Below are 27,066 nucleotides of genomic sequence, written 5' to 3'. Positions count from 1 at the left end.
CAGTTTATTTAAAAAAATTATGTTGGTATTGTACTGCATCTAACACCAGCCAGCTAACGAATCTCAGTAAATCATTCCCATGGACAGAAAAAATGTATTAGGAACAAAACTGGTGATGGATGGAGCTGGCCACTACATTACTGATTTAAGGCTTTTTTACAGATAAAATTCTAGCTCTGAAGTACATGGTCTTAAAATTCATTTTTACCACAGATGATGCAATGAATTCAGAACTATACAGACACTAACTTGAAATTATGAGGAAAAAGTTGTGCAAAAGGTACAAATAGTAAAAAGCATTTTTATCCAGTCATTTCTAAGTAGTTAAGATTTTTTTCCCTGCCATTGTGTTGTTTCAGAAGTGTTAAAGTTGCTAACTTTCTATATACCACTAATTTAGGACAAAACTATACTGGGCTGTATTCTTATGATAATTTATTTGGGGATCCAGTGTTCAATCCTCAATAGATTTTATGTATCTCTCATATGTGTCATCACTCATCAGTTCAACAAGTTCTGAAGGGTTGCTCAGAGTCATTTTGATCAGCCAACATTCTCCATAATAAGATTTGTTGATAAGTACTGGGTCTTCTGCAAGAGCTACATTAATTTCAGTTACTTCTTCTGTTAGTGGAGAATAGAGTTCACTGGCAGCTTTCACACTTTCCAAAGCTCCAAATTCATCTTATTTGTTCAATTTTGTTCCAACTTCAGGAATACTACAGTAAACTACATCTCCCAATGCTTCTTTGTGCAAAATTGCTGATTACCACTGTTCCAATACCATTTTCAGTTGATATCCATTCATGCTTCTCTATGAATTTTCGAACAGCTATTGGCAGGGCTCTGATGCAGAGGCCCCAGGAGACAGCAGCTGCTAGGGAGGGGAGCCTGGGCTGGGACAGGCTGGGAGGTGCGCAGGGGCAGTTGCAAGGGAGGCCAGAGACCCAGTGGGGTCTCAAACATGGCCATCACCCCAGGGACAAGGCTGAGACCCGCACACTCCTGGCTGCTCAAAGTGCCACCTTCTCCTGGGGCCCAAAATTTGAATTTTTAAGTAAAGTTTAGTTTTTAATTTAAAAATTTTAGTTTAAATCTAATTTCTTTAGTTTGATGAAGAAAAACAATATCCTTTACAATTGAGTATTCAATAAATTTTTACTTTTAAAAATATGCAAAATAAAATTTCCTGGATGCACATGTTAATGAAATATGATGAAGAAATCTATGCTTCAAGAAGATATTATTCATCATTCTCTTACCATTTCTTATGAAATTAAGACTATTACATTCCAAATATCAGAACATTACTTTCTGTCATACCTTCTAAGTATGAAGGATTTGAAACCCTCTCTAAATCTCAAGGGAAAAAATGTGGATATCTGTTTTATTGGATATAATATTATCATCTAATGGAGGGGGGATTGACCCAGAACACTTTTCTTTGAAAAGATGATGACAAAGAGAATGATAGAGAGTATGATTTGAGAGAGAAATCAAGGGAGAAAAGAGGTTTCTAGAGTTAAATCAACACACATTTTGAACTCTTTTAGTTATATCTCTGACAATTAAGCCACTGGATGAAAGATATCTGACAATATATTTTAAAGATTGTATTTCTGCTTAATTGCCCTACCATTATTTTCTCTCATTTGATTCTAAAATCTAGCAATGTCTAGGTGTAATGGGAAAATGAAAGAAAAGCAGGTAAATAAGACAGACATCCTGGTTATGATCTAGTGATTATATGAGCATCTCATACCTAAATTGACTAAGCACATGAAATCATGTGTTTTCCCACATGAAATCAATGAACACATGAAGATTTCAGCTCTAGCATTTTTAAATGGCATTGGGGATGGGAACAAAATACTAAAAGATTCAGGTATCAATAACAAAGCACACAAGATTCACATATATACCTGAAATTTCCAGATTACAGAATCACAAATTTAAAGTTAGAAAGGATATTAAATGCCATATAGTTTAACTCCTTCATTTTATGTTTGAGAAAAGTTAAGTCCCAGGGTGGACTTAACTGTCTAGGGCCACAGAGGTAGGGATTAGAATCCCGTTGCTCTTTCACTTCACACAATGGCAGACGATGTCCCAATTCACTTTTTCATATGTGATTAGCATATAAATCAGAAAGTAAGTAGTAATTGAGTTATTAATTTCTATAGGAAGCTTGATATAGAGTTTCAGAGATATGAGAACTGAGCTTCTGATCTTGATATTTTGGTGGGAGAAGGATGGATGTAAAAAGGTAATTGAAGAAACACATACTTGTGATACTAATTCCATAATTTTATAGAGACTGCCTTGAAGAGAAGTTTGGGGGCCATAAATTTAAAATGTGCCCCCTGTGATACATACTATTATTTCAAACCAAATTAATTTCCACTGATGACTTTCCTTAAATAGTATAATCAATAGCCAAAAAAGTTCTCATCAACATTTAAAATACAATATCTGATATACATCCATCCAGAGAATAAATCACTCAGAGTCTAATTACTTCTAAAGAAACTTTTGAGCTATTACAATCATCTGAGTAAAAGTGCAGAGACTGCCATTGGAAGCTGTAAATCATCCAGCTTAAGTGCTTTCTGAGCAGAACTTTATATACTATGCTTTACTCAAATTTCTGATTAGCAAATTGGTTTCACTGATGGTAAACCTACACCCAGAACTGTTTCTCCTAAAAATGGAGTGGATATAGCCATTGTATAAACTTTTTAAGCTTATGTAGTACTATGCAAATTCAATTACTAGAGAAAACTTGCTGACTTTATTATTCCCTATTCTTTTTTAGTAGTCTTGAGAGATAATTTGACTGTTCTTGCCAACACTAACTGTTCTATTTATGTCATTGATTACTTTTCCTCCCATCTAGTCTTGGATATTGTCTTCAATCATTCATATTTTCTCCTAACTTACAATCTTTCCCCAGCTATTGACTTTTTCTCCTGTCTAAAAATATCCCTTTATCTCCCCTATTCTTAAGAGGCCTTCATCTGACACTTCCATTAATCATGTTATCTCTTTTTGTTTTACAGGCAAATTCAGAGACAAAGCTGTCCATAGATAGATGTTACTTTCACTTATTTACTTATCAACCCCTTAAAATATGGCTTCTAGGATGTCTGGGAGCCAAGATGGTGGAATAAGAAGTAAATAGCTCTCACTTTCCCTTATTGACCCCTAAAAACCCAGAAAATCTCACCCTAGGAAAAACCCAGAACATCTGGGCCAGCAGAAGGATGGGGTGAGGCAGTCTTTTTTTGAGATTTTTTATTTTAAGTTTCCAACACTTGGTTCTGCATAATTTTGAGTTCCAGATTTTCTTACCCCCCTCCCCCCTTCCTCCCCAAGATGGCATGGAACCCAATATATATTCTACATATAACTTCACATTGAACTTATTTACACAACAGTCAAGTTGTAAAAAAGAATTATGATCAATGGAATGAATCATGAGAAAGAAGAAACAGAACCAAAAAAAAAAAACCCAAAACAAAAACAAAAAGAGAAGAAGAAAACAAAGGGAAAAAGGCAAGCATAAAGTGTGCCTCAATCTGCATTCAGACTCCATAGTTCTTTCTCTGGATAGCATTCTCCATCATGAGTCCTTTGGAGTTGTCTTTGCACCTTGTATTGCTGAGAAGAGCAAATTCCATCAGGGTTAGTCATCATGGAATCCATATATCTGTGGCTGTGTGTAATGTTCTCCTGGTTCTGCTCCCCTTGCTCAGCATTATATTGTGTAGGTTTTTTCCAGGTTTTTATGAAGTCCGTATCATCCCCATTTCTTATAGCACAACAGTATTACATTACTTTCACATATGACAACTTGTTCAGCCATTCCCCAATTGATGGGCATCCCCTTGATTTCCAATTCTTTGCTACTACAAAAAGATCTGCTATAACTATGAAACACTTTTCACGCGAATAAAATCAGATCTAAATAAATGGAGAAATATCAGTTGCTCATGGTTAGGCCGAGCTAATATAATAAAAATGACAATTCTACCTAAATTAATCTATCTATTCAGTGCCATACCAATCGAACTACCAAAAAGTTTTTTTACTGAGCTGGACAAAATAATAACAAAATTCATTTGGAAAAACAAGAGGTCTAGAGTATCTAGGATATCAATGAAAAGACATGCTAGAGATGGTGGCTTAGCCACACCAGATATTAAACTGTACTACACAGCAGCAGTCATCAAAACTGCCTGGTACTGGTTAAGAAACAGGGGTGTGGATCAGTGGAATAGGATAGGTACACAAATAGGTGAAATCAACAAGTTTAGCAATCTACTCTTTGATAAACCCAAAGAGGCCAGTTTCTGGGCTAATAATTCACTATTTCACAAAAACTGTTGGGAAAATTGGAAAATGGTAGGGTAAAAACTGGGCATAGACCAATATCTTACACCATATACCAAAATAAAGTCAAAATGGGTTCATGATTTAGGAGTAAAAGTTGATACTCTAAGTAATTTGGGAAAGCAAGGAATAGTTTACTTATCAGATTTGTGGAAAAGTAAAGAATTCATGACCCAACAAGAGATAGAGAGCATTACAAAATGCAAAATGGATAATTTTGATTATGTCAAATTGAAATGTTTTTGTACAAAAAAAGCCAATGCAACAAGAATTAGGAGGGAAGCAGAAAATTGGGAGAAAATCTTTGCAACTAGTATCTCTGATAAAGGCCTCATCTCTAAAATATACAGGGAGCTGAGCCAAATATATAGGAATACAAGCCATTCCCCAATTGAGAAATGGTCAAAGGATATGAACAGGCAGTTTTCAGAGGAAGAAATTAAAGCTATCTACAGGCATATGGAAAAATGCTCTGGATCGCTGCTGATTAGAGAAATGCAAATCAAAACAACTCTTAGATACCACATCTCTCCTGTCAGATTGGCTAAAATAACAAATCAGGAGAATGATAAATGCTGGAAAGGATGTGGGGAAATTGGAACATTGTTGCATTGCTGGTGGAGTTGTGAGCTGATCCAGCCATTTTGGAGGGCGGTGTGGAACTATGCCCAAAGGGCTATAGAAATGTTCATACCCTTTGACCCAGCAATTCCACTTCTAGGGTTGTATCCCAAAGAAATCACGCAAGCGGGAAAAGGTCCCATATGTACAAGAATATTTATAGCGGCTCTCTTTGTGGTAGCCAAGAATTGGAAATCAAAGGGATGCCCATCAATTGGGGAATGGCTGAACAAACTGTGGTACATGAAGGTAATGGAATACTATTGTGCCATAAGAAATGGGGATGATGCAGACTTCATAACAACCTGGAAAAACCTACACGACATAATGCTGAGTGAGCGGAGCAGAGCCAGGAGAACGTTGTGCACAGCCACAGATATATGGATTCCGTGAGGACCAACCCTGACAAACTGCACTTTTCTCAGCAACCTAAGGGGCAAGGACAACTCCAGGGGACTCACGATGGAGAATGCTATCTTCATCGAGACAAAGAACTGCGAAGTTTGAATACAGACCGAGGCACACTACATGCTCGCCTTTTCTGCTTCTCTTTTGTTTTTGTTTTTGGGGTTTTTTTTTTGGTTCTGTTTCTTCTTTCTCATGATTCATTCCATTGGTCAAAATTCTTCTCCACGACTTGACTAGTGCATAAATTAATTCAATGCGAAGTTAAAAAAAATATTTTTGTACAGATGGGTCCTTTTCCCACCTGTGTGATCTCTTTGGAATACAACCCTAGAAGTGGTATTGCTGGGTCAAACGGTATGAACGTTTTTATAGCCCTTTGGGCATAGTTCCAGAATGGCTGGATCAGTTCACAAGTCTACCAACAATGTAACACTATTCCAATTTTCCCACATCTTCTCCAGCATTTATCATTTTCCTGTTTTGTTATTTTCGCCAATCTTACAGGAGAGATGTAGTACCTAAGAGCTGTTTTGATTTGCATTTCTCTAATCAGTAGTGATTTCGAGCATTTTTTTTTCATTTTGACTATAGATATCTTTAATTTCTTCCTCTGAAAACTGCCTGTTCATGTCCTTTGACCATTTCTCAATTGGGGAATGACTTGTATTCCTATAAATTTGGCTCAGTTCCCTGTATATTTTTGAGATGAGGCCTTTATCAGAGACACTAGTTGCAAAGATTTTCTCCCAACTTTCTGCTTCCCTCCTGATCTTTGTTGCATTGGCTTTTTTATACAAAAACATTTTAATTTAACATAATCTAACATTTTGCATTTTGTAGTACTCTCTTTCTCTTTTTGTGTCACGAATTCTTTTCTTTTCCATAAACCTGATAGGTAAACTATTCCTTGGTCTCCCAAATTGCTCATAGTACCAGCCTTTATTGCTAAATTATGAACCCATTTTGACTTTATTTTGGTATATGGTGTAAGATATCAGTCTATGCCTAGTTTCTGCCCTACCGTTTTCTAATTTTCCCAGCAGTTTTTGTGAAACAGTGAATTCTTAGCCCAGAAGCAGGATTCTTTGGGTTTATCAAAGAGTAGATTGGTATAGTTGTTGACTTCTCCGTCTTGTGTACCTATCCTACTCCACTGATCCACGACTGTTTCTTAGACAGTACCAGGTAGTTTTGATGACTGCTGCTTTATAGTACAGTTTACTATCTGGTATGGCTAGGCCACCTTCTCTAGCATTTCTTTTCATTAATACCCTACATATTCTAGACTGCTTGTTCTTCTGTATGAATTTTGTTATTATTTTATCCAGCTCTGTAAAATAATTTTTTTGTAGTTCGATTGGTATGGCACTGAATAGATCAGTTAATTTAGGTTAAATTATCATTTTTATTATATTAGCTTAGCCTAACCACGAGCAATTGATATTTTTCCATTTATTTAGATGTGACTTTATTCACATGAAAAGTGTTTCATACTTATGTTCATATAGGCCCTGAGTTTGTCTTGGCAGATAGACTCCCAAATATTTTATAGTGTCTACAGTAACTTTGAATGGATTTCTCTTTCTATGTCTTGCTGGTGGGCTTTGTTAGTAATGTATAGGAATGCTGAGGATTTATGTGGTTTATTTTATATCCTGCGACTTTGCTAAAGTTGTTTATTATTTCAAGTACTTTTTTACTTGATTCTCTAGGATTCTCTATGTAAATCATCATATCATCTGCAAAAAGTGATAATTTAGTTTCTTCTTTGCCTATTTTAATGCCTTCAATTTCTTTTTCTTCTCTTATTGCTACAGCTAACATTTCTAGTACCAAATTGAATAGTAGGGGTAATAATGGACATCCTTGTTTCACCCCTGATCTTATTGGGAATGCACCTAGGTTATCCCCATTACAAATAATGCTTATTGATGGTTTTAGGTAGATGCTATTTATAATTTTAAGGAAGGCTCCATTTATTCTTATGCTTTCTAGCATTTTTAATAGGAATGGGTGTTGTATTTTGTCAAAGGCTTTTTCTGCGTCTATTGAGATGATCATATGGTTTCTGCTAGTTTTATTGTTGATATGATCAATTATGCTGATGGTTTTCCTAATATTGAACAAGCCTTGCATTCCTGGAATAAATCCCACCTGGTTGTAGTGTATTATTCTTGTGCTAAGTTGCGGCAATCATTTGTTAATATTTTATTGAAAATTTTTGCATGAATAATCATTAGGGAAATTGGTCTGCAATTTTCTTTCTCTGTTTTGAATCTTCCTGGTTTAGGTATTAGTACCATATTTGTGTCATAAAAAGAATTTGGTAGGACTCCTACTTCACCTATTTTCCCAAATAGTCTATGAAGTATAGGAATTAATTGTTGCTTAAATGTTTGATAAAATTCACATGTAAAACCATCTGGCCCTGGAGATGTTTTCCTATGGAGTTCATTGATGGCTTGTTCAATTTCTTTTTCTGAGATGGGGTTATTTAGAAATTTTACTTCCTCTTCTGTTAACCTGGGCAATTTATGTTTCTGTAGATATTCATCCATATCCCTAAGGTTGCCAAATTTATGGGCATACATCAGTGGATTCTTTCAATGAATATTTTACCCTCTGGTTCTAGGGCCTCTGGGCAGTTTTCTTTGATAATTTCTTTGAGGATACTGTCAAGGCTGCAAGCAGTCAAAAAGAAACAATTCAAATATTGTGGAACTATAGTCAGGATCATGCAAGATCTTTCAGCTTCTACATTAAATGACAGGAGAAATTGGAATATGATATTCTGAAGGGCAAAGCAACTGGAAATACAACCAGGGATCAACTACCGAGCAGTGAATTTCTGCTTTTGGGGCTCAGAGCTCTCTGTCCCAGGTTTCTTGTTCTGGGGATTGGGAGTCTAGTTACTGGCTTTGTGTATTATAGCCTTTGGTTTCCTGAGGTGTGGGGGAGGGGTCTGGCAGCCTGAAGTCTCCTCTTCGCCTGGGGCTGCTCTCCAGCTCTGTTGCTCTTCAGCAATGGTCTCAGCTGCTTTTTTGGCAGTCTTTTAACCTGGGAAGCTTGAGGGATTAATGGGAAAGGTCCCTTTCTCTCTCATGGAAGTGGAACAGTACAGGGTGGGAGGTGTGCTAGCAAGACAGCAGCAAGACCCACCTTGGCAAACCAGTGGGAGATCCTGACCCCCAGGGTGATAAAACAGGCAAACAGCAACACCAGAATCCCCCAAGTGCCTTGGCACAGGCAGTGGAACCAGTAGAATCCAGCAGCCAAACCTCCCCAAGCTCCAGCACATCTCCAGAAAGCACAGCTCCAAGCAGGCAGGCAGGCATCCTCTAGCAGCCAAACCTTGTGGTGCTTCAGAGCAGCCATCCTCCAGGGGCCAGACCTCCTTCCACCCTCAGAGCTTCAGTGTTGATGACCTAAGCTCAGCACCAGGTAAGCTACCAACACCTGAGACCCCAGCACACAAAGCCAGTGACCAAGTCCCTGGCCCCTAGCGAAGCTTGGGCCAGTTTTCCCTGTGCTCCAGCAGGAGAGCTCAAGTTTAAAAGCCAGGAAATAGGCAAATATCATGAGCAAAAAGCAGAAACAGACAATGACCATAGATTTTCACTATGGGGACAGGATAAAGCAAAATATCAAAACACAAATTCATAAGAGGATAACAGTGTCAATATACTTGCATCTAAATCCTCAAAGGTTGAATTGGTCTTAAGCCCAAAAAGCCTTCTTGGAAGAATTCAAGAAAGATTTTAAAAGTTAAATAAGAGAGGTAGAAGAAAAATTGGAAAAAGAAATGAGAGGTATGCAAGAGAGAGTCAATAGCTTGGAAAAGGAAGGAAAAAATTGACTGTAGAAAACAATTCTTGAAAAGTAGAATTGGCCAAATGGAAAAGCAGACACAAAAACTCACTGAAGAGAAGAACTCTTAAAAAGTAAAATGGACCAAATGGAAAAGGAAGTACAAAAGCTAATTGAAGAAAACTATTTGTTAAACAGTAGAAATAGGCAAGTGGAAGCTATTGACTCTATCAAGAATCAGTCAAACAAAATCAAAATAATGAAAAAAATAGAAGAAAATGTAAAATATGTCTTCCATCACCAAAATTTAATAAAAGTGTCCTTTACAAGGTTCTGAATGATTTCTTCATTGGTCATTGTGATAATCTCTTCTCATTCTTCATCACTGGAACATTTGATACTGTTCAGCAACCCTTATTAAATATTCTTCTCCATTTTGGTTTTTGTAACACTTTTTTTTCTCATGATTCTCTTCCTACTTGTTGAGCCTCACCCTGGGAAAAGTTATCAAATATATCTTACTCCCCGTGCTTGAATGTACCCCAGGGCTCTGTCCTGATCCCTCTCCTCTTTCTTTTTTACATTATCAGCTTCCGTATGTTCATCTACAATTTTTGTGACTAGGAGTCCAAATATATATTTCCATCCCTTGTCTCTCCCCTGAACTTTATTCCTGCATTTTCAAATGCCTCAGCAACTCTACATGGATGGTCCATAGATATCTCCAACTTACTGTGTCAAAAACAGAACTCATTATCTTACCCATCTACCCCAAACCTATCCCTCTTCTTAAGACCAACATTCTTCCATTGACCCAGGTTCAGAACTTGGGAGATGCTCTTGCGTGTTCATTTTTTTCTTATTTCTCATATCTAATCATTGCCATGTCTCATTAATTTCACTTCTTTAATACCTCTTCACAGTAGTTCTTTCTGCTCACAGCACAGCTACAAAGTCTTAGTCCTTATCATCTTTCACATGAAGTATTGCAATAGCCTATAAATTAATCTCTCTCTATCCAGTCTCTCCACTCTCCAATCAGTCAGTCAACATTTATTAAGTACATACAATGTGCCAGGCTACTGTGCTAGGCACTGGGGATGCAAATTTGAAAAGATAAAGACAGTCCTTGCCATCAAGGACTTTAAAATTTAATGGGGGAAGGCAAAACACAAAAGGAAGGTGAAAATAGAGTGGAAAAGTCCCCAGTGTAGGGGTATGATGGGGAAGCCAGTCAGAGAAGTACCAAAGTAGTTCTGAGAGATGAGGTGATGTCTGAGCTGGGTTATCTCCTTACATGAAAAATGGAGTTTTGGTGTTCTTGTCCCCATACTCCAATCAGAGAGGCAGAAGGTAATAACGAGGCAGAATACCAAAACTGGAGATTTTATAGGGTAATGAGGTTATCCCAGTAATGAGCTTCCTGAGACATGGCAGAGAAGACAATCAGAGGAGCTCAAAAGTATTTAGCCCAACACTCCAATCAGAGAGGCAGAGTTACCCTGATGAAGTACCAAAACTGGAGATTTTATAGGATGATGAGATCCCACTAATGAGCTTCCTGAGACATGGTGGAGAAGACAATAAGAGGAGCTCAAAAGTAGTACAGCCAGATGAAAGATGAAATGTCTGATCTGGGTTCTCTCCTTAAATTGAAGTTTGCAGCTCATGGCCCCACACTCCAAAGAGAGAAAATTCATCCTTCAAACATTTGCCAAATTATCATTCCTAAATTACAGGTATGACCAGGAATCCGAATCATAGGATCATCTATTCCCGCTCCCTCATTTTACATATAAGAAAACTGAGAGCCGTGAAGATTAGTAGAATTGTCCAGGGTCAAGCAGGAAATAAAGATTAAAAATGGAATTTGAACCAAGGTCTAAATCCAGTGGGTTTTGCATTGTACCACAAACACAACAGTAAGAGAGAGTCTCTGCATAAGTAAAAACTCTATGAATTAGCACTCTAGAACTTTTAATACTTATTGCTCTAATTTTGAATCCTTTCCTCCACCTGACTTCATAAGCCTGTCACAGTGAACGAAAGCCACTTGCAAGATGGTGGCTCAGCACGTGACTCTAGGTATCCCTCACCCTATTGCAGTGTCTCTGCCCAAATCTTGTCAGCCCCATGAATGGTGGCAGACACTGACTGTATTCCACCATGAGAAAGCAAGAAGGAAAGGGATAGAATGGGATGAGAGGGAAGTTGAAAAACTCAGCCATAATGCAAGATTCATTTGCTTCCCAGAGCCAAAAGCAAGAGGAGAACAGGTGCTGGCCCTGGGGCAGTGAGAATTTAAAACATGGCAGCAGCTGGGTTAACTGATCCTTGGAGGTTACTCAGGAAAAGGAGTTGAACTGACCAGCCTCTATATCTCTTAATATCTTATGGCCTTAAGGATCTGAAAATTGTAAAATTATTTATTTTTCACTCTAAAAAACTTCAGGGGACATCTAAAATTAAATGCTGCAGAAAGGCTGGAAAAGATTGTTATTTTAACCTAAAAGACCACCTGGATAGTGCTTAGATTCAAATAAGAAAATGCTAAAAGTAATTTATATAAAAGATACATGATTATGAAAAGAAGCAAAGTACAATCCTATTTCTGGTCTTTTATATATTAAAATGTTTTTTTGATGCCTGTTGATATAACAATAAAAATAATTTTTTAAAAAGTTTGAGGATCTGGTAGAAATCAGTAGCTCTGTATTCCATTTCCACTAGCACTAAATATCAGCCTCAATTTCCCACAGCCAGCCCTCAGCCTCAGGTTGCCATGTTTTGCCCACTATTGCAAAATTGCAGGACTTACTAGGCAAAGATTCACATTAACAAGTGGTTCAAATATTGATGGATTCACAGCATACTCCAAGGAAGAGGGTTTTACACCATAAAGACACCACAATGAAAGCTTCCTCTCATGACATCTCCTGGGATAGTCTTTTGCAAGGTAATTCAAAGGAATCAGGGATCAAGAAGACATTTATGACAGAGGGACATGATTTATCTCTGTATAGGCTGATTTCTGAAAGACCTGAGGATGAATGGAACATATTGGCCCCACAGGGAAGGCCTGACACTTAGACTTTCTTAGTTCATGGAGTACTGATTTCTGCAGACTAGCGCAATTTATTTCGCCTCTGTTCAACTCTCATTTAAATCTAGTTTTGGGTATTTGAACTTGCACATCAAAAAATAGACTTGCTATTGTTAATTTTTCTAGTCAAAAAACTCTTGGATCTATTTATTATTTCAGTTGTATCCATTTTAGTTCTGCTCTTGGCCATTTCTTTTCTATTTTATGTTGGTTTGTTATTTTATCTTTCTTAGGTACAGAGTCAATTCATTAGTCCATTCTTTTTCTTGTTGAAATAGGCATTCAGAGAGATTATTGCATGGGTGCTGATATATAGTTTCTGAATTGTCTTATATTTTATGTAATTGCTATAATTTTAGTACTTTCTCATACCTTGTTATTTTATAAGATGTTATTTGTTTCCTTGACTACTTATGCCTTTTATTCATTGCACCATTACTTATTACTAAGTTTATTGTACTATGGTCTATAAATATAGCACATAGGCTAGGAAGGTAGAAAGTGCAGTGTATGAAGCATAAAACTTAGAATCAGTAAGAACTGAGTTCAAATGTGGCCTCAGACATTTGGTAGCTGTGTGACACTGAGAAAGTCACTTAATCTGTTTGCCTCAGTGTTTTTATTTGTAATAGAAACAATAATAAAATCTACCTCTCAGGATTATTGGAAAGATCGAATGAGATATTTGTGTTTTGCTGATCATAAAGTGTTATGTAAATGCAAGCTATTATTATTATTATGGACTTTGGGTTTGGTTTTTTGTTTTTTTTTATAATTGCCTATGTGTTTTTGTGGCCTGAAATATGATTAGTTTTTATGTAGATACTATAAACTTTAAGGAGAAATTGTGTATTATATGTTTATCACATTGAATCTTCTCTCATATACATGTACATAAATATATATACATATATACACACATATATGATGTTTATGTATATCGATACTAGAGGGTATATGTATAATATAGATGTAAAATATATATAGTATACATATGTTAATTTCTCTTCTACATCAATTTGGATAGGAGAAGGGAGATTTATAGATGTATCATACACATTACATGTGTTACCCATATATATGTGTTGTATATATATTAATCTTCTCTCTGCTGTATTTACATTTGTATAGGAGAGAGGAGATATATATGTATGTGCATATGTATGTACACATGTATGTAGAGTTTTAAGTGCTAGATGGGGAAGGAGAGCATTATATCTGATCATGGAGGAACTAGAAAGGCACTGGAGTTTATTGAGTAGGGGTGGGAGGGATCAGGGATAGGGTCACCTGGTCGGACTTAAACTTTAGAAAATTCACTTTGAAAGATGGATTAGAATGAGTGAGGGATACTTGAGGAAGGGAGGTTAATTAAAATGTCATTTAATAGTATGATACATAGATGCATATAATCTGTCAGGATAACATAGTAGTTTTAACCACCTCTTTCAATGACTTCGGACTTCAAATCGGTTTTGCCTAACATCATTAATGCCACTCTTGTTTAGGTGGATTTGACATTAGCATGGTAAGCTTTATTTATACTTCTACTTTGAACCTGTGTTTGGTTTCTCTGGATTAAATCTTTCATGTAATGAAAATATTGTTGGATTCTGTCATTTATTCCACTATGATTTGTCTGTATTTTGAGTTTAGAATGGTGCCTTTAATAGTAAGATGGTTAGTTTTGTCTTTTCATTACTCAGTGAGAAGGGAATACATACTACTAGGTTTGGTTTGGTTTTTTGTTTTTATTTTGTTTAGTGAAGATGCATCTCAACAAACATTTTGTAATTTACAGTCAAAAAAGAGTTCCCTGGCTAATGGGAGTGGTTAGGTGAAATGTCCAGAGTCATAGAGCCAGCATATGTCAGAGGTAGCACATGAAGTCCCATCTTTCTAATTCTGAAACCAGTTCTCTGCTATACTATAGCACCTCTCCTATCCTATTTGATCTAAACTTAACAGACCTACTCTAAACAAAATTAATTTATTTTATATTAGTAATTCTGTAAGTCACTTTAACATGTACTATGCCTTTATCAAAAATATAGGATTTTTTTCTCAGGAACATGGACAGGGTGGCAAACACCAGCAGTTACATTATTCCACTATGAAGAATCCTTATCTGACTTTCTCAGTTTCTGGCCTTACAAAACAAACAACCGAAATGTTTTGGGCCAGCCAGAATGAACTCCATCTGAGAGAGCTGAACTCACTTCTTTTATATGAAATAGAAAGGTTTCCTGATGAGGACTTATTGGCAGCACCAGTTGCCTTCCTGCTTCCACAGACCACTTACTTCCATAAAATGGTAACAAAAATCTATGTTGTAAGTTTATAACAATCTTCAGGTGTTATTTGCCTATAAGCCATCTAATAAGACTGTTTGAATTTATTTCAAGGCCTATGATATTATTACAAAAATCAAAAGTAATGGCTTTCAACTATAGGTGGGGATGACAGCTTTTGTTTGCCTATTCTTAACTCTGATTTGATGGTTTACGTAGCCTAAGATAAATACCTATGAAACTGAATGTCTCTTGCCCTTTAAGTTAAAACAGCTGTAAATTATAGCATTAGTATCTTGTTTTAATAAAAGAACATGTGCAAAAATAGAAAATGGTCCTTCTCAAACTTTCCTTTTCAAGTTACCCTGTCAGCCTGGCTGTTTTGCTATTAGTTGGGTACATATCTTCAAATAATTAATGCCACACTGCTTCTCAGCTGTTTATAATGAGGTCGGTAAAGATCAGCCTTTTTCAGAAGAGTCTGATAGAACATTCTGATGGAGATACTGGTTGAAAATGATAGCTTCTTTATAAATACATTGTGAATTAGATTGAACTTTAGGGTAGAAACTCCAATTTCAATAGCAGCCTCTAGGAGGAGCTCTAAAGCAACTGACTGACCCTTAAAATCACACCATATACTTTTTAGAAGTGTTCCAATGGAACTTGACTAATTAGAGAATGGGACAGTTATTGGATTTTCTTGAATCTGACTTCACACCAAAAATATTAAAGAGAATGAAAAGGGAGAATGTCCATAGGCACTTCTTTTATTTCCTGTTCAGCTGGTCATTGCAAGCCAGTGCCTAATGGTTGTGACCTTCTCAGGAGCTAAGTCCCAGAAAGGTCTTTATTCAAAGAGTCATCAAATGAAAAGATTATACATGTTCTGCTTAGCTCCAGAGGACAGAATTAGGAGACATCAGTAATGATCTCTTAATTCCCAAATCTGATGTTCTTTTCTCAGTATCCATCCATCTTGACCTCTTTATTGCATTTGACACTCCTGTTCTCTCTCTTCCTCCAGGATATTATCTTCTCTCTGAGTTTTTATGACATTACTTCCTTCTGCCCCTCCTACCAATTTGAATACTCTCCAGCCTCTCTAAGCTGTGTTATCTATATCACCTCCACTACCTGTGGATATTCACCAAGCCTCTGCCCTGAGCCTTCTCTCTCAACAATCTTTTTATGGTAACCCCTTTAACTCCCATGGGTTTCATTCTGATGTAGTTGACTCATGGAATAATATATCCACTCACAATCTCTACCATGAACTTTAGTAAAGAATCACTAACTGCCTGTTGGACATTTCAAACTGGATATCTTATGGACATCTCAAAATCAACACTCCTTAAACAGAAATACTTATTTTCACTCCCAATTCTACCCCTCTTTTTTGGAGGGCAATTGGGGTTAAGTGACTTGCCCAAGGTCACACAGCTAGTAGTGTGTCAAGTGTGTGAAGCCATATTTGAACTCAGGTCCTCCTGACTCCAGGGCCAGTGCTCTACTCATTGTACCACCTAGCTGCCCCTCTACTCCTCTTTCAAACTTCCCCATATCTGTTGAAGACAACACCATTTCCCCAGTGTTCTAGATTTAGAACCTTGAAGTCATTCTTGAACCTTCACTCTCCCTGAACACATAGAACCAATCAGTTGACAAATCTTGCTGTTTTTTTAATCTACACATCTGTCTCATCCAACTCTTTCTCACTATAGACACAGCTAAATTCATACCTTCATCACATCTCATCTAGATAGTTGCTATTGTAATTGTTCTCCCCACCTCAATTCTTTTTCTCCTCTAGTCTATCCTCCACACAGCTGCCAACATTATTTTCCTTGAGTGCAGACTAAAGAATGACATTGGCCTACTCAATAACATCCACAGGTTTCCAATTGTGTCTAGATTAAAATATTACCTTTTTTTGGACATTGAAGCCCTCACAACTTGGCCTGAATGTCTATTAATTGCTTTTCTTCCTATATTTTATATATGGCATCTTTGCATCTCCGGGCCTCTATAGCTGATCATCCTTTATTACTAAGCTGTCTATTATCAAACACTTCTATCTCATATAATCATTATCTTCCTTCAAAATGTAATTCAAATATCAACCTCTACACAAAAACTTTCCTGATCCCAATAAAAAGTAGGCTATTTCAGAGTGGGGACTATTTCATTATTTGTGCTTTATTCTCATAACCTAGCACAGTGTCAGCCACAGAGCTAACACTTAATAAATGCTCTCTGGTTGATTGAAGTTGTAAACAGACAAACATAGATTTGCAATTGGGGGGAAAAACTTGCTAACCATGAAGACTTATTCAAAATTGTATTTGGCTGCCTAAGTAAAATCTGGATGACTACTTGTATATTTCGTAGAGAGAATTCTTCTTAAATATTAATTACATGTCTTCAGTGGTCCCTAATGTCACTTCTACCACTGAAGTGGTAGTGTGATTCTGAAAAACACTGTCATGTATATTTTTTTTCTTTGCCTTATGGAAGCAGTAGGTATAACTTACTTAATTTCTCTTCTTCCTCTCCTCTCTGAAGGAATTATTCTACATTGTTACATGAGAATGCCTGCTCAAGACTTTCATCTTGCCTTCCAGCTGCTTCATCGAGGCTTTTTTAGGCCTGGCATTTAAGAATTTGCCTTATGGGAAAAATAAATGCAATGTAATCTTTCTTGCATGTTTGCATGTGATGAGATTTTCATGGTTCCATATTTTAAAGATATATTTGCCCATCTATTGAAGCTATGTTGATAGATTTGCATGGAAGAGACAACATGCAAACAACTATGTACAAATCAGATATGCACAGGATAAACTGGAGATAACAGATGGAGGGCACTAGCATTAAGGGAAATCAGGGAAAAGCTTCTTGTAAGTATTAGATAAGATTTTAGCTGTGCCTCGAAGGAATGTAGGAAAGCCAGTGGACAGAAAGAGGAGGGAGGAATTCCAAGCATGGGAGAAAGACAGTGAAAACGTACAGAATTGGGAGGTGAAAGATCATGTGTAAAAAACAGCAAGGAGGCCAGTTTCACTGAAAGAAAGAATATGTAGAGGGGAATAATATGTAAGAACTTGAAATATAGAAAAGGGCCAATTTAGGAATGGCTTTTACAAACCAGAGAAATATATATATTTGAATATGGAAGTAGTAGGGAGCCCCTGAAGTTTATGGAATGGGGGTTACATGGTCAGAACTTTATTATAGCAAAATCAATTTGAAAGCTAAATGGACTTTGGAGAAGGAACTGGAATAAGGAAAGAATTGAGTCAGGGAGTCCAATTAAAAGGCTATCAGAAAATATATTTGCAAATATACATTTGAATCCTCATCCTGGAACTGATCGATCAAAAGACATCTATTAAAGAAGGATCATGTGCCAGGCACTACGTTAATCACTGGGGATATAGATATGAAATAAATGTACTAATGGATGAATGAGTTCAGAAAAATTCCAGAGCTCCCAGATCAAGGAGAAAATACTGCAAGCAGCCAGAAAGAAACAATTTGAATATTGTGGAAACCCAATCAGAATAACCCAAGACCTGGCAGCTTCTACATTAAGAGATCGAAGGGCTTGGAATGCGATATTCCGGAGGTCAATGGAGCTAGGATTAAAACCAAGAATCACCTACCCAGCAAAACTGAGTATCATGTTCCAAGGCAAAATATGGACTTTCAATAAAATGGAGGACTTTCAAGCTTTCTCAGTGAAAAGACCAGAACTGAATAGAAAATTTGACTTTCAAACACAAGAATCAAGAGAAGCATGAAAAGGTAATCAAGAAACGGAAATTGCAAGGGACTTACTAAAGTTGAACTGTTTTGTTTACATTCCTACATGGAAAGATGATGAGTATGATTCATGAGACCTCAGTATTAGGGTAGTTGAAGGGAATATGCATATATATATATGCATATATATATGTTTATGTATATATATAAGTGAATGTGTATGTATGCATGTATCTATGTGTATATGTATGTATGTGTATGTATGTGTATATATATATATATATGTAAAAGAAAGAGAGCAGACACAGGGTGAGTTGAGGATGAAGGGAAGATAGCTAAAGGAAATAAAATGAAATTAAGGGATGAGAGAGTAACTTACTGAGAGAGGGAGATAGGGAGAGATAGAATGGGGTGGATTATCTCCCATAAAGGTGGCAAGAGGAAGCAGTTCTAGGAGAGGAGGGGAGTGGGCAGGTGAGGGGGGAATGAGTGAACCTTGCTCTCATCAGATTTGGCCTGAGGGGGAATACCATACATACTCAGTTGGGTATCTTACCCCACAGGAAAGAAGAGGGAGGAAGATAAAAAAAAAATAAAAGGCAGGGGGATGATGGAGTGGAGGGCAGATGGGGGTGGAGGTAATCAAAACAAACACTTTGGAAAGGGGACAGGGTCAAGGAAGAAAATTCAATAAAGCGGGATGGGTTGGGAAGGAGCAAAATGTAGTTAGCCTTTCACAACATGAATATTGTGGAAGGGTTATACATAATAATACATGTGTGGCCTAGGTTGAATTGCTCAACTTCTTAGGGAGGGTGGGTGGGAAGGGAAGAGGGAAGGGAATTTGGAACTCAAAGTTTTAAAATCAGATGTTCAAAAACAAAAAAACTTTTTGTATGCAACTAAAAAATAAGATACACAGGCAATGGGGCATAGAAATTTATCTTGCCCTACAAGAAAGGAAGGGAAAAGGGGATGAGAGGGGAGGGGGGTGATAGAGGGGAGGGCTGACTGGGGAACAGGGCAACCAGAATATACGCCATCTTGGAGTGGGGGGGAGGGCAGAAATGGGGAGAAAATTTGTAATTCAAACTGTTGTGAAAATCAATGCTGAAAACCAAATATGTTAAATAAATAAATTGCATTAAAAAAAAAATTCAACTGTACTCTGAGTTAAGTTTAGAAATCTAGTTTCCTATTTAATCACTATCTTATTTTTATGTCAAGGAAGTCTGTTACCCTTGAAGGATGTCTGGTTTGATATCCAAAATCTGGTGTACTATCTCTGACCTTTTAGGTGGATTCAAACAATGAACATTTCTTAGTCATAGGGAAGGAGGAGATTGTTGCCAGCTCCTCATTCCTAATTTCTAACCAATCAAAATGTGTTCCCTGCCTACAGAGTCCTGTTCTTTGTTCTGCACTTCCTTAAAAATTGTAAAAAGCATAGACATTCCCCATCTCAGGGTCTTAGCTTTGCCAGGGAAGCTGAGATCCTTTTTATTGGCAAATTCATACTTTACTAATAAATTGATCCTGCTCAGGACTCTGGGACTCAATCTACCTTAATTTTTAAACCATAACAGAATCTTTAGGGTTATCTGTAAATCTTCCCTCTACATTAGTACAAGGGAGGGATTCTTAGAGGGGAGAAAGAGGGAATAGGTAAAGGGAGTTTAGATTAATGGTAATGGGTGAATGGGGCTGGGATCCTTAGAGGGGGGTGGGCAAGTAATAGGAGGGCAGAGTGTTTGGTGGAGGAGGGGGGTAGGGAAGTAATAGGAAGGCAATGTAGTGGGTAGAAGTAAAGTAGAGGAGGCAGGAAGGATAGGAAACAAAAGATATGTACAAACATAAAAATCAAAGATCAGGAATAGATTATGTTTGGGAAAGTATATGTCTATGTACACATGTATATATGTCTATATACACATGTATATATGTATAAGTGTATGTATATATTTGTATGTGTATGTATATATCAAGAAATATCTTAATTATATTGTAGCCTTCTGGGGAGTGGGAGGAGGGGAAAAAAACAAAGTTAAAAAGTGCACAGCAGAGAACAAAAGAAAACACAAGGAAGCAAAGAAAAGATGGACAATTCTCAATACAAGGTATATTATTTATCATACAGGCTTTCTTGAAATGAAAATTTATTGTTGCATATTTTGAATCCTCTCCTGTGTTCTGCTATGCACATGACATACTTTTTTTCTTTCTTACTTTTTATTTAAGTTTTAATGTTTAAGTATATGATGTGGTTTTGTTTCTTTTCTCTATTTTGTATTTGTGTTCTGATAAAGTAAAATAAAAACTTTAAAAAATAATGAAAAGCAAAAAAAATCTTCCCTCTAACATAAATTTAATCAGTTACCAGGTACTGTCAAATCCATCTCCATAGGAACTCTTTAGGCATTCTCCTTTCTATTCTCACTATCAAATCTCTTCTTCAGACCTACATTATATAAACTATTTCAATAGCCACTTCCACTCTTTCTCCCTTGTATCATCATATTTATTCATATGTATTTAGTATATATCTGCTTAACTCATTTGCTCAACAGTCTTCAACAAATCCTTATTTTCTCCCATGTCATTTTAAAAAATCCTTTGCCTGGTATTCAAGGCCTCCATAACAGGTGCTTCCCTACTTTTCAAGCTTTATAATATTTCCTTTCATGAATACTATGATTCAACCAAACTGAACTACTTTTTGCCCATATAGAGTAATATACTCTGATGTCTCCATGTCTTGCTGCCTATTCTCTAGGTCTAGAGTACCCTTAACCTTTATTCTTTCAGTGCCCTATCCTTCTCTACAAAGGACAATTCAATTATCATCTGTTGAAAGGATTCATTCTTGATCTCCATGTTTGATAATGACTTTCCCATGCTCAAAGAAACTTTATTGTATAGTTGGAAGAGCACTGAGCCAGGGATCAGTAGAGCTCTGAGATTAACATTTACCTCTGACACTTACTAACTATATGATGCTACCCTTCTAAGCCTCAGTTTCCTCATCTGGAAAAGGGGATTAATAATATTTCTTTCAGAAATCTATTATGAGAATCAAATGGAATAAGGCATAATGTATAGTACTTTGCAAACATTTCAGCATTATTTAACTGCCAACTATCACGATTATGAATAATAATATTATTCTTGTATAGATATCATTTATTGATCAAAAAGCATTTACTAAATGCCTATTATGTGGCAAACATTGTACTAGATACTTGGAATACAAAAGATAAAAATGAAATAGTCATGGCTCTCAAAGGATTTATATTGTAGCCTGGGGGGAAATCATCTAAAACTTTTGGGATACCATAGACAGGTAAAAGGTGATAGGTACATAGAGAAATAGATAACAGGTAAGTAAGTAGGTAGAATTCAGACAGATAAATCTTTATCTAACTATATGTTGTCAAAACCTCAAATGGCACTAAGACTTTTGGGCACCATCGATAGATGTTTTGTGTATACTATGTATACATATTTACAAAATGCATACAGGTAACTTTGCAGGAAGGCATTAGATGCCAGAATAGAAGTGAAATCAAAAGAGATTTCTTGTAAGTGTATCATGAGCTGAGGTGCATAAAACAAGGTGACTGAGGTAAGGAGGGACTGCATTCCAGGAATTCAGAACAACCAGTGAAAAGGCCTGGGTACATCATGCCTTGTATAAGAAATAGTAAGAAGGTCAGGAACATATTCTACACATATTCCCCTTTGTATTATAATGGCTGAACAACAACAACAGAGCATATTTCCATGGATCAAGGATTCATTCATTTCAAAATTATACTTACTAGAAGAGAGCAGAAGAAGATGTCCAAACCACATGATAGTACATGGGTATCAGTACAACCATCTGAAATCTATTTTTTTTCTAGTTTGAAATCAGATTTTTGGCAGCCATTCTTAAAATTTTAGATCCAGTTTAGAGGTGGAAGGTGCATAAAACAAGGTGACTGAGGTAAGGAGGGACTGCATTCCAGGAATTCAGAACAACCAGTGAAAAGGCCTGGGTACATCATGCCTTGTATAAGAAATAGTAAGAAGGTCAGGAACATATTCTACACACATTCCCCTTTGTATTATAATGGCTGAACAACAACAACAGAGCACATTTCCATGGATCAAGAATTCATTCATTTCAAAATTATACTTACTAGAAGAGAACAGAAGAAGATGTCCAAACCACATGATAGCACATGGGTATCAGTACAACCATCTGAAATCTATTTTTTTTCTATTTGAAATCAGATTTTTGGCAGCCATTCTTAAAATCTTAGATCCAGTTTAGAGCTGGAAGGAGCTAATCCATCTAACCCAACTCCCTATTTTTATAAATAAGGAAACTGAGAAGTTTCATAACAGAAAAGTTGTGACTTGCCCAAGGTCACAAGAGTAGTAGGTGGTAAAGCCAAAATATGAGCCCAGGTACTCTGACTCCAAATCCAGTGCTTATTCTCTTATACTATACAGACACTGAGTCATCATATGTGGATGTCTCCAGGATCTTGTTGCTCCAATCTATCCTTCACAATACTATGTTAATCTTCTAAAAAATACCACTTTCATCATGTCATTCACTTGATCAAAATCTTCAGGGGCTTCACTTTAATTACTTAATACAGTCTAAATCCCTAAGATGACATTCAAGACCATCTAAAATATAGTAACAAAATAGAAAAAGAGAAGATATATGAGTCAAATATGCATTAAAATTAAAAAAACAACAAATAAACATATAAAATAAGCACAAGAGAGCAGATACTAAAAATTATAGGAGGAATAGGAAAAAAAGAAAATTAATACATAGAAATTAGCAAAAATAAAAGTTGGTTCTTTGAAAAGACTAATAAAGTTGACAAACTTTTAACTAATCTGATTAATAAGAAAGCAGAAATTCAAATGACTCAAATAGCAAATAAGCAAGGTTAAGTCACAAAACCCAGAAGGAATTAAAAAGAATAATCAGAAACTATTAAGCACTAACAAAACTAAGAACAACAAAAGATGAATAATTTCAAAAATATAAAATAACAAATCAATCAGTAATATAGATAGAGATCTTAAATAATCCAATCTCAGAAAAGAAATATGTCTCCTGCAAAATATGAGCATAGAAGGACTTTTAATATCAAAAAATCTATCTAAAACCAATAGCAAGCATCATATGCAATGAGGAAATACTAGAACCTTTTCCAATAAATACAAGAGAGAAACCACTATTCTCACTATTATTTGGTATTATTCTGGAAATGCTAGCAATAGCAATAAGACTAGGGGGGAAAAGCAAAGAATAGAGATGGGTGAAAAGGAGATAAAACCCTATTTTGTTGATAATATGATGGTATACCTGAAAAATCCTAGGAAATCAGCAAAGACAATAATTGAGGCAATTAATAACTTTAACAAAGTTATAGGCTAAAAATAAAATCTCAAAATCAATAGTATTTCTATATAATAATAACAAAAAAACCAAGACGAAATAATAGAATGTGAAATCCTATTAAAAATAACTTTTGTTGTTGTTTTTCAGTGGTCCAGACTTATATGACTGTTCATGACTCCATAGACTATAGCATACTAGACCCTTCTATCCTCCACTATCTCCAGAAGTCTATCCGAGTTCATGTTCATTGCTTCCATGATATCATCTATCTATTTCATCCTTTGCCATCCACTTATTTCTTTTGCCTCCAATCATTACCAACATAAGGATCTTTTCCCAAGAGTCCGGTCTTTTCATTATGTGGTCCAAATATTTAAGCTTTAGCTTCAAAATTTGACCTCCTAGTGAGTAGTCTAAATTAATTTATTTAATTATTGACTGATTTTATCTCCTTGCTGTCTAAGTGACTCTCAAAAGTCTCCAGCACCAAAATTCGAAAGTGTCAATTCTGTAGCGCTTAGCTTTCCTTAGAGTTCAATTCTCACAGCCATACATTGCTCCTGGAAAAACCATAGCTTTGACTAGAAAATTCAGAGGTGGGGAACTTGTGGCCTTGAGTGTGACCCTTTGACTGAATCCAAACTTCACAGAACAAATTTCCTTAGTAAAAGGATTTCTTCTGTAAAACTTAGATGCATTCAAAAGGCCATACTCAAGGACCTAGAAGGCCACATGTGGCCTGGAGGCCACAAGTTCCCCACCCTTGGACTAGATGGACATTTTTTAGCAAGGTTATTTCTGCTTTTTAGTCTGCTGTCCAGATTTGCCATAGGTCTCCTTCCAAAGAACAAGTGTCTCTTAATGTCATGGCTGCAGTCTTGTTTGCATTGATCTTTGAGCCCAAGTATATAAAGTCTTATACTTCTATTTCTTCTCCTTCCATTTGCTGGGAAATGATGGGCCCATTTGCCAAAATATTAGGGTTTTTATGTTAAAGCTTCAAGCCAGCTTTAATCCTCTCCTCTTTCACTCTCATCAAGAGGTTTCTTAATTCTTCAATTTCTGCCCTCAGAATGGTATTGTTTGCATACCTGAGATTGTTAATATTTCTCTTGGTAACCTTAATTCCAGCTTTTTATTCATTCAGCCTGGCATTTCACATGATGTAATCTGCATATAAGTTGAATAAATAAGGTGACAATACACAGCCTTGTGTACTCCTTTTCCAATTTTAAACCAATTGGTTGTTCCATATTCAGTTCTAACTGTTGCTTCTTGGCTGCATACAGCTTCCTCAGGTGACAAGTAAGATAATCTTTGAGGAGTTGTCATATTTTGTTGAAATCCACACAGTCAAAGGCTTTAGTATGGTCAATGAAGCAGAAGTAGATTTTTTTTCCCCTGGAATTCCCTTGTTTCTCCATTATCCCATTAATGTTGTCAATTTGGCCTCTTCAAAAACCTGCTTGCTCTTCTGGTAATTCTTGGTTCACACATTGCTGAAGCCTAGGTAACAGAATCTTAAGCATAACCTTAACATCATGTGAAATGAACACAATTGTTCAGTAATTTGGACATTCTTTGGCAATGCCCTTCTTTAGGATTTGGACATAAAGTGATCTTTTCCAGTCCAGTGGCCACTGTTACACTTTCCAAATTTGCTTGCATATTGGGTGGATCATTTTAATAGCACCATCTTTTAGGATTTTAATTAGTTTGGCTGGAATTCTATCATCTCTCCTGGCCTTTATTGTTAGCAATGCTCCCTAAGGTCCACTTCGCTTCATTCTCCAGGATGCCTGGCTCTAGATCAGTAACCACACCATTATGGTTATCAGTTATTAGTGATGTTAAGACCTTCCTTGTATAGTATTTCTGGGTATTCCTTCCACTTCTTCTAAATTTCTTGTACTTCTGTTAAGTTCCTATCATTTTTGTCTTTTATCGTGCCATTTTTTTGGCAGGATAATTGGGGTTAAGTGACTTCCCCAAGGTCACACAGCTAGTACATGTCAAGTGTCTGAGGCTGGATTTGAACTCACGTCCTCCTGACTTCACGGCCAGTGCTCTACTCACTGCACCACCTAGGTGCCCCTATCATGCCATTTTTGCATGAAATGTTTCCTTGATATCTTTAATTTTCTTGAAGAGCTCTCTCGTCTTTCCAATTCTGTAGTTTTCTTCTATTTCTTTGCATTGTTCGTTTAAGAAGACCTTTTCTCTCCTTGCTCTTCTCTGGAATTCTGCATTCAGTTGGGTGTATCTTTGCCTTTCTCCTTTACAATTTGCTTTTCTTCTTTCCTCAGCTATTTATAAAGCCTTATCAGATAGCTATTTTACTTTCTTGCTCTTCTTTTCTTTGGAATTTCTTTTGTTGTTTCTGTTGCCTTTTGTATTTCAAATGTCCATAGTTCTTCCAAATAACTACAAAATCCATAAAATATCTCTTAGAATAAATTTGTCAATATACACAAAGGCATAAGTTTAATTATAAAGTACTCTTTAAAGAAATAAAAAGCAAAATAAATGGCTGGAGGAATAGTCAGGACTCATGGCTTGGTCATGGCAATATAACAAAAGTGGTACTACTAACAAAGTTAATTGACACTTTTAATGCTATACAAATCAAATTTCCAAGAGGATACTTTAAAAAATAAAAGAAAATTCAGTTGGAAAAACAAAAGATGTAGAATGTCAAATAAAATGATAAAAAAGAAGTTGGGAGAAAGGAGAAATAGCACTACAAGACTTCAAACTATATTATAAAGCCCCAGTCATCAACTCCATCTGGTATTGGTTAAAAAATAGGAAGACAGTAAAATGGAACAAAATAGATAAGGCAGAATCAGAAACAATAGAATTCAATGACTCAGTCTTTGATTAAGTGGAAAACTTAAATTACCTAGGAAAAAACTCATTTCATAAAAATTGCTGGGAAGACTAGAAAATAACATGGAAGAAATGACTTTACCTTTCATTGCTGCTAGAAAGTTAGAGAACAAATAATGAACAGGATTTGTGGGCTCCTCACTCAGGGCTCCCTATCATGAAATCATAAGTACTCTCTCTACCCTACTAAAAACCAAAACAAACACACAAACAAAATAAAGTACAGTTCTTTAGAAAATTTGGCTAGGGAGTCCCTGCCTGAGAGGCTTTATTAACAGATGCTGGTCAGGTCAGGATGATGAACCTACATAATTTATTTTGTCTCACCTATGCATTATCTCATTTCCTGTCTATGTATTCCTCCAGTGGAAGGATGTGGT

General features: G+C 36.3%; 1 pseudogene; it reads right to left on the bottom strand.

Moving 5' to 3' along the window:
* Nucleotides 1-437: 437 nt before the first annotated feature.
* The window catches only part of LOC118857593, a 55,254-nt pseudogene continuing 28,625 nt past the window's right edge, over nucleotides 438-27,066 (bottom strand).

The sequence above is a fragment of the Trichosurus vulpecula genome, chromosome 7 (assembly GCF_011100635.1).
Source record: "Trichosurus vulpecula isolate mTriVul1 chromosome 7, mTriVul1.pri, whole genome shotgun sequence".
NCBI classification, from domain to species: Eukaryota; Metazoa; Chordata; class Mammalia; order Diprotodontia; family Phalangeridae; genus Trichosurus; species Trichosurus vulpecula.
The sequence above is the reverse complement of the archived record's forward strand: the minus strand, read 5'-3'. Positions and strand labels throughout refer to the sequence as shown.